Source organism: Giraffa tippelskirchi, chromosome 11 (assembly GCF_054371585.1).
Source record: "Giraffa tippelskirchi isolate mGirTip1 chromosome 11, T2T-mGirTip1v1.2.pri, whole genome shotgun sequence".
In the NCBI taxonomy this organism is placed as follows: domain Eukaryota; kingdom Metazoa; phylum Chordata; class Mammalia; order Artiodactyla; family Giraffidae; genus Giraffa; species Giraffa tippelskirchi.
In genome coordinates this window covers 34,565,086-34,582,876 of record NC_137285.1, presented here as the reverse complement: position 1 = coordinate 34,582,876, position 17,791 = coordinate 34,565,086, and the positions used below count along the sequence as shown (strand labels likewise).

The 17,791-nt window shown below is 39.1% G+C and overlaps 1 protein-coding gene across 1 annotated transcript in view; it reads right to left on the bottom strand.

Moving 5' to 3' along the window:
* Nucleotides 1-17,791, bottom strand: part of BLTP1 (bridge-like lipid transfer protein family member 1) — a 382,818-nt gene that overhangs the window by 314,248 nt on the left and 50,779 nt on the right. Inside the window, exons 3-4 of the mRNA XM_081544847.1 lie at nucleotides 17,486-17,541; nucleotides 14,169-14,292 (exon numbers count right to left, since the gene is read on the bottom strand). The gene's annotated coding sequence lies outside the window, so the exon portion shown is untranslated. The remainder of the gene's footprint in view (nucleotides 1-14,168; nucleotides 14,293-17,485; nucleotides 17,542-17,791) is intronic.

The following is a 17,791-nucleotide window of genomic DNA, read 5'->3' as shown; positions in this document are numbered from 1 at the left end:
TGTGAGATGTATATGAGACATCCAAGTGGTGCTGTCAGGTACACACACAGCCTGGAGCCTAGAGGACAGGTTGAGACTAGAAATACATATTAAGGAGTTACGGGCAAATATTTGTGAATGTTACTGAAGAGATGGGTTTGAGGACAAATACTTGTAAACGTTACTGAAGACATGGGTTTGAGGGCAAATACTTGTGAATGTTACTGAAGACATGGGTTTGAATGAGACCAGAGGGAACTTTAATGGAAGTTTCTTAACTGACACTTTCCAAGTGTTTTTCTCTGGAATTTTTGTAGTATATACTACTTCAGTACAAAAACATAAATAGAATTTTATCATTAACATGCCACTTTACACAACAACTTTAAAATGACTTTTGATTTCTTAATATCAAAACATACCATCTCAAACTCCCTCTTAAACTAGTATTTCCAATTTGGCATGATAATCACTCATAATTAGACGGATTAACAAATAATCTTTATCTAACATATGCAAAACTACACTACAATTATTGAAGTATCATTTAAAGAAAACATGTTTTAATGATGTCAGATTTCTGACAAGCCCTAATTTAAAGGTCTTTTGCTGTTTGAAAGGAAATTGCTGGACTATTTTAGAGTTGAAAATCTCAAAACTTAGACATCATCACTTTGCTTGAAAGCTGAGTATATCAAGAAGCAAAGACACAAGGGTACAGAAGAAAACATGTCCCATGATGAAGTTCCAAATACTACATCTTAATTAGGTATGTTATTTCCATTTAAATGCAAGCTCCCTAGAGCCCATGCTCCACCACAAGAGAACTCACTGCAGTGAGAAGCCCGTACACTGCAACTATTAATAGAGAATAGTCCCTGCTCACCACAACTACAGAAAAGCACATGCAGCAACAAAGACCCAGCACAGCCAGAAATAAATAGAAAAATAAAATTATAAATGCATATGAAATATCTAGATTATCTCCTATCCAGGCTTCAGAGAATGCACCAAAATCTCAGTCTTAGCAAGGCCAAGATTAGTAAATTATCTGGCTAAATGTTAACAGAGTTGTTTTTGTTTTTAAACAAATAGGTTTTAGGGACCTAATAAAGAGCTGAAAAAAGTGTGTGTATACATACATATATATATATATATATATATGTGTGTGTGTGTGTGTGTGTGTGTGTAAATATATATAAAGTATAAATATAACTAGGAGAAAAAGCACGAGCAAGAGGCAAGCATTGAAAAACGCAGATTATATGTTTGAGGAAGGATGATTTAACATAAGGATATGTAGCCAAAGGACAGATCAAAGAGAACTTGGGACACAAGGAGAAATAATTGGGAAAACTTCAGTACCACACTGTGTTGAGTATCAGAACATCTGTTTCAACAAACACAAAAGAACTCTTGTTATGTCACATGGGCTATTAAACTACATCTGAGATACTGCACATAATCTATATTTCTGGAAGCCACACTTAAGCATCCAGTCCAAAATTGTTCTTAAAGATATGTTTCATTATTTTTCCTTTATAGTACTAAACACAAGTGCTAGAAAGTTGAAGAGAAAGAAAAAAGTTCAGAGAGAAACACAGGAATAGCTTAAAGGATGTGCTGTGTGTTTAGTTGCTCAGTCGTGTTAGACTCTTTGCAACCTCATGGAATGTAGCCCATCAGGCTCCTCTGTCCATGGGGATTCTCCAAGGCAAGAATACTGGAGTGGGTTGCCATGCCCTCCTCCAGGAGATCCTCCCAACTCAGGGATCGAACCCAGGTCTCCCACATTGCACGCTGATGCTTTACTGTCTGAGCCACCAGGGAAGCCCAAGAATACTGGAGTGGGTAGCCTATCCCTTCTCCAGCAGATCTTCCCAATACAGGAATTGAACCAGGGTTTCCTGCATTGTAGGCGGATTCTTTACCAGTTAAGCTACCAGCTTAAAGAATGCTAGGTTTAAATAGTGTGATGAACAGAAATAGACTCACAGACACAGAAAGCAAATTTATGATTATCAAAGGGGAAAGGAGGAGCAGGGATAAATTAAGAGTTTGGGATTAACAGATACACACTACTATATGTAAAATTGGTAAATAAAGGCCTATTGTGTAGCACAGGGACCTATATTAAGTATCTTGTAATAACCTATTCTTAAAGAGATGGGAATACCAGACCACCTTACTTGCTTCCTGAGAAATCTATATGCAGGTCAAGAAGCAACAGTTAGAACCGGACATGGAACAATGGACTGGTTCCAAATCGGGAAAGGAGTATGTCAAGGTTGCATATTGTCACCCTGCTTATTTAACTTAAATGCAGAGTACATCATGAGAAATGCTGGACTGGATGAAGCACAAGCGGGAATCAAGACTGCAGGGAGAAATATCAATAATCTCAGATATGCAGATGACACCACCCTTATGGCAGAAAGCAAAGAGGAAGAGCCTCTTGATGAAAGTGAAAGAGGAGAGTGCAAAAGCTGGCTTAAAACTCAACATTCAAAAATTAAGATCATGGCATCCAGTCCCATCACTTCATGGCAAATAAGATGGGGAAACAATGGAAACAGTGACAGACTTTATTTTCTTGGGCTCCAAAATCACTGCAGATGGTGACTGCAGCCATGAAATTAATAGATGCGTGCTCCTTGGAAGAAAAGTTGTAACAAACCTAGACAGCATATTAAAAACCAGAGACATTTGCCAGTAAAGGTCCGTCTAGTCAAAGGTATGGTAGTAGTCATGTATGGATATGAGAGCTGGACTATAATGAAAGCTGAGCTCCAAAGAATTGATGCTTTTCAACTGTGGTATTGGAGGAGACTCTTGAGAGTCCCTTGAATTGCAGAGAAGCAACCAGTCCATCCTAAAGGAAATCAGTCCTGAATATTCACTGGAAGGACTGATACTGAAGCTGAAGCTTCAATACTTTGGCCACTTGATGCAAAGAACTGACTTATTTGAAAAGACCCTGATGCTGGGAAAGATTGAAGGCAGGAGGAGAAGAGGATGACAGAGGATAACATGGTTGGATGGCATCACCGACTTGATGGACATGAGTTTGAGCAAGCTCTGGGAGTTGGTGATGGACAGGGAAGCCTGGCGTGCTACAGTCCATGGGGTCACAAAAAGTTGGACACGACTGAGCAACTGAATTGAACTGAACCTCAATTCTAGAAATCCAGTGTTTAGGGCAAGCATTTGTTGTTGTTTTCCTCTTACTGTAATTTGACAGCATGTCTGTAAGGAGCTGAATGCATTATTTAGAGTGCATTGAAAAGACAGTGAATATTTTCTAAGAACTTCTGTGTTCTGAGTTATTTTCCCAGGTGCTATTTAATACTACAAGATGCTAATGTAGAAAGGCGAAACACACACAGCAGAATGGAGCATGCCCTTCTCTGTATTTTTTCCAGTTCCTTGAATGACAGCTTGCTGTGATGATTACTTTTTGTCCTCTTTCATTTTACCCACAAGAAACTTCCAACAGAGTGTAAATTTACATATGATTTATTCTTTGTTTTATGCAATGAATAGAACACGGAACTCTAATTCAGAAGACCCTGTGCCTTTCTATACATTTGTCCAACTGGACACTATTTTAGGCTGCTTTCAAATATGTGTGCCTTCAGGGCAGGAAAAGGGGGTTGAACAACTTGGACTGTATTCAATACAGAGGCAGTTACATTAATAAACACCACTTGATACCACTGATTTCATTTCATTAAAAATGTTCTCAATTAAGTTGTTCATTTTCCCATGAAATAAGATGAAATATTTCCCTCCCCATCTAATTCTAATTTGGATTAATATTTTTTCCTCCACAAATACAGAAATTCAAATTTCAACAAATGAACTATAATGCTAAGAAGAAAGAATGGGTTGAGTTCTTTTGTATCACTTAAGAAGCAGTATGAATAGCAGCAGTTAACTGGGGTGAGATTTCCATTTATCCACGTTCTTAAACTCAACTTTGCTGTTTCCTGCCACCCTCTGATCAGTTCAAAGTGTCTAATAGGCACCCACCAGATTGTGTTTATTCCTACTTCTGTGCTTTTGTTAACATATTTCCCTTTTCCTCTCAGCTTAAAAAAAAAGATTTAAGTACTTTTTATGGCATATTTCCTATATACAGAAGAAAGCAGGAAATAAAATACATAATAATCATATGTATGAATCTATGAACAGCTTTAACAGACATTAATGTTTGGTCCTAATTGCTTTGGCCTCTCTGACTTTATTTTTGCTTTTCCAGAAATACATTTTTGCTCCAAAAAGCCTTCCCATTGCTTTCAGCGTAACAATTTGTTTTCAGCAAACATTTCTTTGTTGAATATCTACTACATGTAGAGGCTCTTCCGGGGTGAGGAGAGGTGGGGAGATTAAATCAAGCAGCCTTATCTTCTGAGAATTCAACTTAAAAAGGCCTCCTTTTATGTAAATTCTATCTTCCCCCAGTAAGGTCTTCCTAATAGGAGGCTAACTGGCTGATCTCCCTTCTCCAGACATCTAAATAGCATCATTTACAGTGTTGTTAAGGAAGCCTGGCATCCATGGGGTTGCAAAGAGTTGGACATGACTTAGCAACTGAACAACAAGGTGTTGCTCATGTAGACAGATGACCCACATGTGCTGGAGCTGGCTTGGATCAGCTTGTGAGAGAGAGTTGTGCACACCCCTTTCCAACTCTACATTCAGTGAGGGCTATGGTGGGAGTAGTGTAACACGGAAACTGGCAAACACAACAAATCAGAATTTTACGTTTTCTATGACAGCTGATTTACCAGTTCACCACTGCATGTAACTCACTCACTTGCAAGCATGCCTGTCTTGTATACTTAAAATGTTTTTATAAATAAGTCAAAGATAAATCTTATAATCTCCTTGAGGGATGGAATCATGTTTTATATGACTTTCTAATCTCACAAGTGATGGGCAAATAGTAGGCTTTTCATAAATACTTTCTGATCACTTTAAAAGAGTGTTTTCATTTCTCCTCTTGCCATAGGGATTCATTAATGACATCCACTTTGACCTGTTTCTGTTACCCTGAATTTTAAAATGCTATTTGAAATTACTCTGATAGTTAATTGCTTTCTCTCTCCCTGTGAGGTAATTTCATAAACACTGGAATATCATGTCCTTGCTGCCCCCCTAAGATCCACTGCAGTAAATGATCGTCTCTCTGGTCCTATGCATTCCCTGGCAGTGTTGAGCTCTCTGACCTGAGCCACTTGCTCCGTCTGTGTCTCAGTTGTGTTCTCTGCACATTCCACATTGTCCAGCAGGTCTCTTTCGGAGGCCTGGCTTGATGTGAATCAGTTATTATGAATTTTGAAAAAGGGCAAGGGGGTGGTGTGAGGTATGTGCTTCTGGGCCAGCAAAGGGTCCTTAGCAGGGACCACAGGATCTATCAGAATACAACAGAGTCAGTTATGAGCAGTAACAGTCGTGTAAAAGATTTCTCAGAGTCCTTGCCTTTTTATGCCTTCATTTCTCATTCCACTAACTAGACAGCTGCAGAGATCATTGGAGAGACTGAAGCTCATATGCTCAGATTGTGGCCAGTGCTCCTTACAGTTCTTATGCAAGGATAGGGATTCTCACAGATCAGGGCTGCATCACATACTGTCTGTCCTGCCTGAGGGGTTCTTTAAGAGACCAAGGATAACTGAATCATTCTTTTGTTTTGCCTCTTACTTCAGTTTTAAACCACTCTAGTGTTCAATCACTTTGTCCATTTTTAAATGGTAAAAAATAGTTATTTCCTTTACTCTATAAAAATGAAAATAAAGAGTAGATTAAGATTATACCCTGTATTCTGAGAATTTAAAGAAAGTTACTGGCCAGCTTTCTCTCCCCACATCATATTTACGGGGTGTGGAAGGGTAGAAGGTAGAGGGTGCTTTATGCTCTGAGACATGACTGTTTACTTAAGTTTATGTTACACTAGGAAATGAAACAGCAGCATTTCCTTTTCCCATCTTGCCAGAATTCCCCACGTCCAGACCACTTAGCTTACTCTCAATCTGCAGACGCTGCCTCAAATTTATTCTCCTGATCTCTGCCCCTTTTCAGTGCCCTTTAATAAACCCTCAACCCTAGGAAAGGGAGCAAAGGCTATCAACTAATTTCCCCTAGTTTTGCTTGTCAAATGGCTTCAAATTCTCACTTAAAAAAAAAAAAGCTGGACTTCCCTGGTGGTCCAGTGGTTAAGAATTCTCCCGCCAATGCAGGGGACATGGTTTCCACCCCTGGTCCGGGAAGATCCCACATACTGTGGGGCAATAAGCTCATGGGCCGCAATTGCTGAGCCTATATGCTCCATAGAGTCCATGTGCCACAGCTACAGGGCCCACATGCTGAAAATACTGTAGCCAGTGTGTCTTAGAGCCTGGGCTCCACAACAAGAGAAGCCACCGGAATGAGAAGCCCATGCATTACAACTAGAGAGGAGCCTCCACTCACCTCGACTAGAGAAAGCCCGCGTGCAGCAGCAGTAAGAGCCCAGTGCAGTCAAAAGCAGTTAATAAATGTAAAAGAAAAGAAAGAAGAGCCTTTGCAGAGGTGGTGGCTTCTTTCTCTTTGTGTTAATGGCAAGGACGGAAACCTTCCCTTCTGACCACCACACCTAGTATGACCATGGCAGCTTCACCAGCCAATGCGGTGCCCGTTGCTTTCCTACCTAGCCTCTGTGATGACATACACATACGCTTTTCTTATCAGTTATAGAATGACTGAATTTAATCACACTCCACAGATCCATCTGTAACAAGTCTTTTTTCTTTGGGCTGAAACTGAAGAAGTAGGTAATATCCATCTTTCTGAACCACTGATTTGCACAGAGGCTGAGGAGCTGTTCAGGAAAAACATTAACACTTTCTCTGGTTTGAGTCCAGACATGTCAAACAGATGAGGGGCAATGGAAACCAGATTAAGAGTTCTGAGGATGACAAGAGAAATGTCTCTATAAGAGAGAAAAGAGACTTAAAAAATAAGCCAGACCTATCAACAGCACAACCAACATTTATGCCAATATTTAATTCAATAAGTGTTTTCAATAAGTGTTTATTGTATACCTACCACATGCCACACCCTGCACCAAGTATCAATGCTATTTTGCATGTTTTATCATCTGTGAATACAGAGAATAAGAAGACTGACCCATTTGGTGGCTTCTACATGTGCTTTTGGTAGTCAAGACAATTTTACTATTGTAGTTTCAATAACCTTGGTACTTCTAGAGACATCGTTAATCTTGATAACTGCAGATATTCAAATTGAGTTAGATTTTAAATATTAACTAATGCTACCTGAGATACTGAAGTAAGACCAAAAACTGTTAAAATATTTCAAAAAAATGATCAGTGTAACCTAATCATTTTCATGTGAAATACTATTCTTTCAACGAAAGTTGGGCATTCCATTTTACACAGTTACCTGACAGTGGTAACTTCCCATCTTTTTCGGTCAGATGCTTAATTAGATATGTCTGAATCCCTGAATGCAATAAATAAATTAATGTGTTCTATATAATTCCATATTCATGTGCTGTGTATAACTGTGTTGACACTTGTATGTTGCCATCCCATCTCCAACAAAGTCACCAAATGCTCAGAATGTGAAACGAAAACATTGGTGGATCCAAAGAGAAGTGGAAATTCATAAATCTTGAGTTTTTGCCCCACCCTAAATTTGATCACCTGACTTTGATTCTCAGGAAAAACCCTGAAATGATGAAGCAGTTACCATGTTGCTGGTGATAGTGTAAATGCAATGTCACTGGAATTTGTCTGCATCAACTTCTCTCAGGCTTATTTTAACAGGGGGACAGTGTGTGATGGAAAGGAGGTACAGGAGAGTTGAGATGCACCCAGTCTGCATTTCAGGCACAGGTGATCCTAAAGGGCAAAGTTGTAAGAGCATTGGTGAGCACAGACCACTCAAGCCATACTGCTCATGTTAAATGAAGAAATATTGTGGAAGCTATCAAGAATCTAGGTAACCTTTCTCGGTCTCACAATCACCTCCTCTGGCTTTGGGAGCAAATCCATCTGCTTCTGGAAGTTTTCTGGAACGGGTAATAGGCAAAGATCCACAAAAAGAGGGACGTAGATATAAATAAGACCTGAACAAACTTCTAGCTAAAAGAGGAATAAGACCTGAGAATCTAAGGTAAAACATGGTGACTGAAGTTGATAATACTGTACTGCATAACTGAAATGTGCTAAGAGAATAGAACTTACTTTTTAAAATTGAAGTGGAGTTAATTTACAATGTTGGTGTTAGTTTCAGGTAAACAGCAAAGTGATTCAGTTATATATCTATATAATATATATATTCTTTTGCAGCTTCATTTCTATTATAGGTTATCACAAGATATTGAATATCTTGTGTTTTACAGTAGGTTTTTGTGGTTTATCTGTTTTATAAATAGTAGTGTGTATATGTTAATCGCAACCTCCTAATTTATCCCTTCCCCCATCTTCCCTCTTTGGTAACCGTAATTATGCTTTCTATGTCTGTGGGTTTATTTATATTTTGTATATTAGTTCATTTACATCAATTTTTAAGACTCCACAAGTAAGTGATATTGTATAATATTAGAACTTTACTGGTCTCTCACTAAATAAATTAAGTAAAGCAGTGGATGTATTAATATTAATTAACTAGATGAGGGGGATCCTTTAATCATGTTTATGTATATCAAGTCACCACTATGTACACTTAAAATATCTTACAATTTTATACATCAATTATGCCTCAAGAAAGCTGAAATTTAGGGCTTCTCTTCTGGCTCAGTGGTAAAGAATCCACCTGCCAATACAGGAGACTTGGGTTCGATCCCTGGATCAGGAAGACCCCCTGGAGAAAGAAATGGCAACCCACTCCAGTATTCTTGCTTGGGAAATCCCATGGACAGAGGAGCCTGTTGGGCTACAGTCCATTGGGTTGCAAAGATTGACAAGATTTCGTGACTTAACAACAACACAAGCTGAAATTAAAAAAAAAAAATCTGCACAGAGTGAACCTCATTTACTGCTTTAACATGTTATGTCATAATTCCTGGTGACACAAACTGTCAGAAGACAGTGATTTCCCTTTATATGTTTCTGGGTGAAATGATGACATTATCTTCTCATCTTCATAGTTGAAGTTCAATGTATCAAAGTAACTTAGCAGATTATGGGACAGCAGTGTAAGGGCAGAAACTTCAAAACCACTCACTACTTCCTACTTCTCTGCATCTAAAAATATCTCTAAGTGCATGTCCTGAGACTGCTATACATGACTGCAGCCTTGGAGTGTGTTACAGTTGTTTACCTGGTATCAACTTCTGCTGCTCTCTGGGGCTGTCACATCATGCCAGGGGAAGCCTGATTTTCCCTGAGGATAACATGAGTGGATTGGGCTTCCAGACTGCTGCCAGTAAATTTCCACTATTGTCTTCCTAACACATGAGGAACTACTACTGATATTACACAGCAATAATAAGTGAAAGTGAAGTTGCTCAGTCATCTCCAACTCTTTGCAACCCCATGGACTGTAGCCTGTTAGGCTCCTCCGTCCACAGGGTTTTCCAGGTAAGAATACTAGAGTGGATTGCCATTTCTTTCTCCAGGGGATCTTCTCGACCCAGGGATTGAACCCAGGTTTCTCACATTGCAGGCAGACTCTACCATCTGAGCCACCAGGGAATCCTCAATACTGCTAATAATAACTTAAAAAGTAGCACTGGTGACACTAGTAGCTGGCGTCAACTCATGCAAGGCTACAGGAACTGTCAGCCCCAAGAAGTGAGACATGGGCAACTGAGGCTCTAGGTTAGCTGCCACTATGAGAGAAATACCCACATTGTGACACAAATATCAATTCCATTGATCACTGAGTACAACAGCTGACAACACAGGATGCCAATGAGTGAAGTGTCCTTGAGATTGAGTTACACTCATTTTGTAACAATGCACAGAAGAAACAACAATAAAACTGTGTGCTTTATAACAGACCGAAACTCTTCAAAGTTTGGAGAAAATAATCAGGAATCTCATTTAATGCCATTTTACATTCTTATTATCATGCAATATTTTAAAAATATTTTGCCACTTTCTCAGGTAGCAAGCATATCAACCTTGTTCAACTCTTAATGACTCGCAGTCAACATTTGAGGTGATGTGGATTCTCCTGTCATATCCCAGATCATTTATTTCTCTACCCACACTAATCACATGGTCCAGTATAATACTCCATCTGGACACCCTCCTGGCTCTTCGGATGCTTTGTCAGATTTTCACAACAAACCTTTCAAGAAATTGCCACAAAGTGTACATATTCCAACTGCCCCTTATTTGAAACCAAGTTTCTGGCATTTTGTAGGTACTGGAATTATTCTGACTACTTTTGACAGTTTCTGTTTCTTCAAACTCTAATCATTTTTATATTTTCCTTTTTCGGCCAGTACTTCAAATGACATATCAGCATTACTTTTGTATGTTTTATTATCAGTAACTAAATCTGAGTGTTCCTTTTCAAATATTAAAATCATTTTTGCTAAATCAGTAAATTTTGGCAAACTGGTCATTCAATCAATTGAATCTTGTCTTTCAAAGTATTGAGTTTTGGTGAGTTGATCTACAGAAGTGGGAGGTTCTAAACTAAGTCTTTGCTTACATTGAACAACTTCCAGAGAATATAAATATAAATTAATATTTCTGAAGCATCTCAGATGGGATATACATTAGAACACAGCATGTACAATGTATATGATTTAAAAGGACAAGTCCTTGAGAGATTTAGGATCCAGAAATTGAAAAGTATCTTTATCACAATCCCAAACAGGCTTTATAAATAACCTAGAGGCTGTCTGAGGAGGCCTTACAGATAGCTGGGAAGAGAAAAGAAGCAAAAAGCAAAGGAGAAAAGGAAAGATATTCCCATCTCAATGCAGAGTTCCAAAGAATAGCAAGGAGAGATAAGAAAGCCTTCCTCAGCGATCAGTGCAAAGAAATAGAGGAAAACAACAGATTGGGAAAGACTAGAGATCTCTTCAAGAAAATTAGAGATACCAAAGGAACATTTCATGCAAAGATAGGCTTGATAAAGGACAGAAATGGTATGGACCTAACAGAAGCAGAAGATATTAAGAAGAGATGGCAAGAATACACAGAAGAACTGTACAAAAAAGATCTTCACGACCCAGATAATCACGATGGTGTGATCACTCACCTAGAGCCAGACATCCTGGAATGGGAAGTCAAGTGGGCCTTGAAAAGCATCACTACGAACAAAGCTAGTGGAGGTGATGGAATTCCAGTTGAGCTATTTCAAATCCTCAAAGGTGATGCTGTGAAAGTGCTGCACTCAATATGCCAGCAAAGTTGGAAAACCCAGCAGTGGCCACAGGACTGGAAAAGGTCAGTTTTCGTTCCAATCCCAAAGAAAGGCAATGCCAAAGAATGCTCAAACTACCGCACAACTGCACTCATCTCACATGCTAGTAAAGTAATGCTCAAAATTCTCCAAGCCAGGCTTCAGCAATACGTGAACCGTGAACTTCCAGATGTTCAAGCTGGTTTTAGAAAAGGCAGAGGAACCAGAGATCAAATTGCCAATACCGGCTGGATCATCGAAAAAGCAAGAGAGTACCAGAAAAACATCTATTTCTGCTTTATTGACTATGCCAAAGCCTTTGACTGTGTGGATCACAATAAACTGTGCAAAATTCTGAAAGAGATGGGAATACCAGACCATCTGACCTATCTCTTGAGAAACCTGTATGCAGGTCAGGAAGCAACAGTTAGAACTGGACATGGAACAACAGACTGGTTCCAAATAGGAAACGGAGTATGTCAAGGCTGTATATTGTCACCCTGCTTATTTAACTTATATGCAGAGTACATCATGAGAAACGCTGGGCTGGAAGAAACACAAGCTGGAATCAAGATTGCCGGGAGAAATATCAATAACCTCAGATATGCAGATGACACCACCCTTATGGCAGAGAGTGAAGAAGAACTAAAGAGCCTTTTGATGAAGGTGAAGGAGGAGAGTGAAAAAGTTGGCTTAAAGCTCAACATTCAGAAAACTAAGATCATGGCATCTGGCCCCATCACTCCATGGGAAATAGATGGGGAAACAGTGGAAACAGTGTCAGACTTTATTTTTGGGGGCTCCAGAATCACTGCTGATGGTGACTGCAGCCATGAAATTAAGAGATGCTTACTCCTTGGAAGGAAGGTTATGGCCAACCTACATAGCATATTTAAAAGCAGAGACATTACTTTGCCAACAAAAGTCCGTCTAGTCAAGGCTATGGTTTTTCCAGTGGTCATGTATGGATGTGAGAGTTGGACGGTGAAGAAAGCTGAGCACCGCAGAATTGATGCTTTTGAACTGTGGTGTTGGAGAAGACTCTTGAGAGTCCCTTGGACTGCAAGGAGATTCAATCAATCCATCCTAAAAGAGATCAATCCTGGGTGTTCATTGGAAGGTCTGATGTTGAAGCTGAAACTCCAATACTTTGGCCACCTCATGCGAAGGGTTGACTCATTGGAAAAGACCCTAATGCTGGGTAGGATTGGGGGCGGGAGGAGAAGGGGACGACAGAGGATGAGATGGTTGGATGGCATCACCGACTCGATGGACATGGGTTTGGGTAGACTCCGGGAGTTGGTGATGGACAGAGAGGCCTGGAGTGCTGCAGTTCATGGGGTCGCAAAGAGTCGGACACGACTGAGCAACTGAACTGAACTGAGAAGGCCCAGGACTCTGTTTACAGATATTACATTGTATCATTCACCAGGGAACATTGCTAAACACTGTTGGTTCTTTTGTGTGTTTATTTATTCATGATACCTTATAGGAACTTTTGTTTCACTGTCTCCACCATGATTACATGATATTGCTCATAAAAATTTTTATATACCACTATCTCTGTTAATAAAGCCAGTTACATAACAGTGCATTTTTTAATAAGGAGGGAGAATTTGTACAGTAGTGTAAAAGAATATTTCAGTTCTCCAGTTAAAATTTCAACTTATATTTACATGTCAAAATTTCAGTTGAGTCAAGATTCTATGAACAATCATCTTAATACTCAGAAAGCCAAGTTCCTTTTCCCTAAACTGGTTAAGCAGGGACTAATACCTTCATTACTAACTCTAATGTAACTTCTCCTAAGACTGAAATAACACATTCAAGAAGAATTTATTTAGCTGAGGCTAATACCAGCATTGAGATTATTAGAATGATCTATAACCATAGATCTGACAGCACCAATGAAATCTGGGATATCTTTGGTTTCACTGATAAGACAAGAAATCCAAGAAGCAATGTTTGGCTACAAAACCAAGTAATGCAAATGTGCACATACCAAAATTTTTTTCCCTGGATTCATGAAGATACTGTCCTCAAGTTGCCCCAGCCAGCCCTGCTACCACCAGGCTCTATTCCAATCAATCCCTGGAACTAATACAAGGAATAATTGACCAATCTAGAGCTATATTCATATTGGTGACTGTCTCTCTGAATTACAGTAACTTCCTCTGAATAAAACCCATGCACAAAAAACTCACTCTGATTATAATATATAACTATGGTATAAAATTAAGGAGCAAAATCCCTGGACACTGAAAACCAAAATAGCTTCTTAACTGCTTTTCCAAAAATAGGTTATATGAAACCTCCTTTTATAAAGAGATAATTAGTTACCATAAATAGTATAATAAAAGCAGTCTCTTGTTTTTGCTGTAAAAATTGAAATGCATTCATGACAGAACACTCTGAGTTCTAACCTTGATTTTTAACACTGAAGTCATTTTGCAAAAATATGTGATGTGTTATTTTATATAGTTGTTAAGCTAGTTTTATACTTTTCTACCAAATGATTACCTGCTTGGGCACTGTTAAATGGCTTGATTGCCAACATATTTCTTCACTTAATAATTAGGGTCATTAGTCATATTTTAGCCCATATAATTTATAAATGACTGATACAATGAAAACTTAACTCATGATCTATTTATGGAAATATGCCTATGTGTAAAGCAGAGGTTGCAGTATTAGGACATATTTTAAGGTTACAAAATAATAGTTTGACCAGCTGAATCCTAAACTTGAGAAATTTTATAAAATAAGGATCATAACACTATCAAAATAGCAAATGCTACCAGAAGTATCTTTCCTACCTTGTGTTTTGAGACTGGTTGCTACCGTATCATTGGAAGGCTGATTCAGAATCCAGTTCCATTTTATGCTGTTAGTGTAGACCTCTCACCAAATGAGGAGTGACCAAAGGCTTGATGATGGTAACTGGAAAGATACAAGAAGCCGGTTCGACAAGGGTGAGTGGCATTATGCTATATAGCAATAAAAGGCAAAGGAATTTTGTGACTATCATTCACAATGGCCCATAATTTCTGTTGGGGGTGGGGAGTGTCAAGAACTACCCAGTGGTCTGCATGGGTAGACTTGGCTACAGGCTACAAGCCATAAGAAAAAGCCCTTGGTCACCTGCCCATAAATGAACTGTTCAGCTCCAGAGGACAAAACCAATCATCAATTGAGAATTCCCACCTTAATCTTCAAAAAGTCTGCTTCAAACTGTGTGGCCAATAGTCAAATATACCTTGGCATGGAATTGATGAAAAAGAGCGAAGGAATCCATGTCCTATAACTCTGTCTTACTGTGATTAAAAAAAAAAAAAATGAATGGTCTAGTCCAAAGGAGTCAGTGCTTTTTGACACATGCTAAAAAAGACAGGCAATCATGACAATTATAATAACAGATATATTTGAATGTTCACTCCATGCCAAGCTAAGCATTTTATATACTTGTCTCTCCAATCCCACAAGATAAGTGTCATTATTACATCATTCTATAGATAAGGACACTAAAGTTTAAAGAGATTAAGTAAATTGCCCAAAGACACAGGGTAGTAAATGTTAAAGTTTAGGATTTGCACTTAAACCCATATTATAGACGTCAAAGCTGTATTGTCTTCCCTTGCATCTCCTCTAAAAACCTGAAAACCTTGGGTGTGGAGAAAGAGGTGAGTTATGTTTTTAAAAAAATGGAATTCTCTTCCAGATTTTGAACTCTGGCTATAAGGTAGTGCAGATGAGGTTCTTGGGAGTAGTTTGCTCAAAGTCACACAATAATAAAGTAGCACAACCCAAATTGTTGCCATCCTAAGATGAATAATAATATGTTTGTCATGAGTTAAGGCTGAATCTCTGAGCTTCAGTTGGTGCTAGGGGTAAAGAACCCACCTGTCAATGCAGGAGACATAAGCAATGTCGGGTTTGACATTGGTAGCAAAGATCCCCTGGAGGAGGGCATGGCAACCCACTCCAGTATACTTGTTCAGAGAATCTCATGAACAGAGGAGCCTGGCAGACTACAGTCCATAGTGTTTCAGAGTCGGACATGACTGAAGCGACTAAGCACGAACACACACAAGGCTGAAGCTCATCTTTGAGAAGCTTGTGAGTATTAACCTTGAAAATTAAAGTGCTGATCAAAACAGAACATGTTTTCCCCAGAAAGGACTGCTATTAACTGAATTAATAGACCAAAGGGAGTGCCTCTGAAAGGTACTTTTTCCTTGGGGTAACTAGGCTTGGTCTCTTACAAAATTGTGTGGAATAGTAATTGGCAATGTGTAGAGATATTTGGAAGAATAGATCACATTGGCTCAGCATCACTCAAGAACTAAAAGACAAAATGGGATTTACCATTTAGTAACAGCCCGAAGAGATGATTACTCAAAAATGACAAGCCTCAGTTCAGCAGAAATAAACTAAGGTTCAAACATAGCTTGGTAGTTACAAGTATCTTAAGATTGAGGTTTGTAAATTTTATACTATGTACTGATGCTAATTTTAGATAAAGGTTTCATACACATTTAAAATAAAGAAAAGGAAATTCATAACATATGTCTAAGGTAGTGATAAGGAAATTAAAGAGGTAACAGAGAATAACAATGTAGCTAATTGTTATTCCCTAGCTATAGCTGGGCCTTAATTGGCCCTACATAAAGCTTCTCCCATTCCACTAATAGACATCCTTTGTGATTTCATTTGCACAGAGCCATGCTGAGGAGTTTAAGAGTAAAAAAAATATATTCTAACAGGACAATTATCTATTCTCTGTAGTTCTCAAACTTTAGAGTGATTTTGCTGTCCCAACCCCAGAGTTTCTGACTCAGCAGGATTCAGGTGGCACCTGAGATTTTGTGTCTCTAACTTGCTCCCAGTTGATGCTCTTGGTCCAGGGAAGATACTTTGATAATCTCTGATCTAATTGTGTGGGCCAATCAGTTGCCTTAGATGAGAGTGACCCAGGAAAGCCTTTTTTCCTCCATATGCTTCTAGCAAAGACCAGTTTCACATGTATGACAAGGTTAGAGCTGAGGTTTAGAAATGAAAAAAATACCAGCATCTCTATTCTCAACCCAAACACAGAAGCCAAAAAAATGTTGTAAGACTAACCTAAAATCAAAATGCAAAAAAAAAGAAACCCCTCAAAAATCCCCAAAAGTCAATCTAACTTTCCATAAGATTTTGCTGAACTATATGGACATGCTGTATTAGATTTACCTAGAGAAGACAGAGTGATAACTCTCAATAAATTCATATGAGAAAAGCACAATTTCTTCACTTCAGTTCAGTTCAGTTCAGTCGCTCAGTCGTGTCCGACTCTCTGCGACCCCATGAATTGCAGCACGCCAGGCCTCTTGTCCATCACCAACTCCCGGAGTCCACCCAAACCCACGTCCATCGAGTCGGTGATGCCATCCAACCATCTCATCCTCTGTCGTCCCCTTCTCCTCCCGCCCCCAATCCTACCCAGCATTAGGGTCTTTTCCAATGAGTCAACCCTTCGCATGAGGTGGCCAAAGTATTGGAGTTTCAGCTTCAACATAAGACCTTCCAATGAACACCCAGGATTGATCTCTTTTAGGATGGATTGATTGGATCTCCTTGCAGTCCAAGGGACTCTCAAGAGTCTTCTCCAACACCACAGTTCAAAAGCATCAATTCTGCGGTGCTCAGCTTTCTTCACCGTCCAACTCTCACATCCGTACATGACCACTGGAAAAACCATAGCCTTGACTAGATGGACTTTTGTTGGCAAAGTAATGTCTCTGCTTTTAAATATGCTATCTATGCTTCTTCACTTAGCGGATAACAAAACTGCAAACTTGAATGGCAGTAAATAATCCACCCACTGCAGCAGACTAAAGGAATAGTAAAAGAAAGAAATGAAGGCAGAGAAGAAAGCCACAGAAAGAGAAAACTTTATCAACTTCTCTATTTTCCTTTGTATGTAAAGTACACCTATCACACTTGTATTGCTCATGGAGGAAGGATTCCTGATGATCCTGTTTGCCTATTGTAAAGTATGAGAGCAAAAAAGGATTTCATTTTACAGAAAAGGAAATCAAGGCTGAGAGATTAAGTAACCATTACAAGTTCCTCTGGCTAGCAAGGAATGACTTACTGGAAGTCCTTGGGCTCTGATCCAGCACCCTCTGCACCACCCAAGTCACAGCAGTTCTAAAGACAAAAAAATGCCCTGGTTAAAACAGAAAGAGCACTAGAGTTGGGGTTGGGTTCTGGCTACCCTCTGTGGACTAGTCATAAAACTGATCTAATTTCAGTTTCTTCAATTCTCATATGGGAATAACACTTACCACACCATAGGGTTGTTTCGAGGCTCAGTGATGGACTGGACATGATGTCACCTTTTGTAAACTGAAAAGCACTGCATGGAACCCTAATACTCTGGCGAAAGATCTGGTGTGAC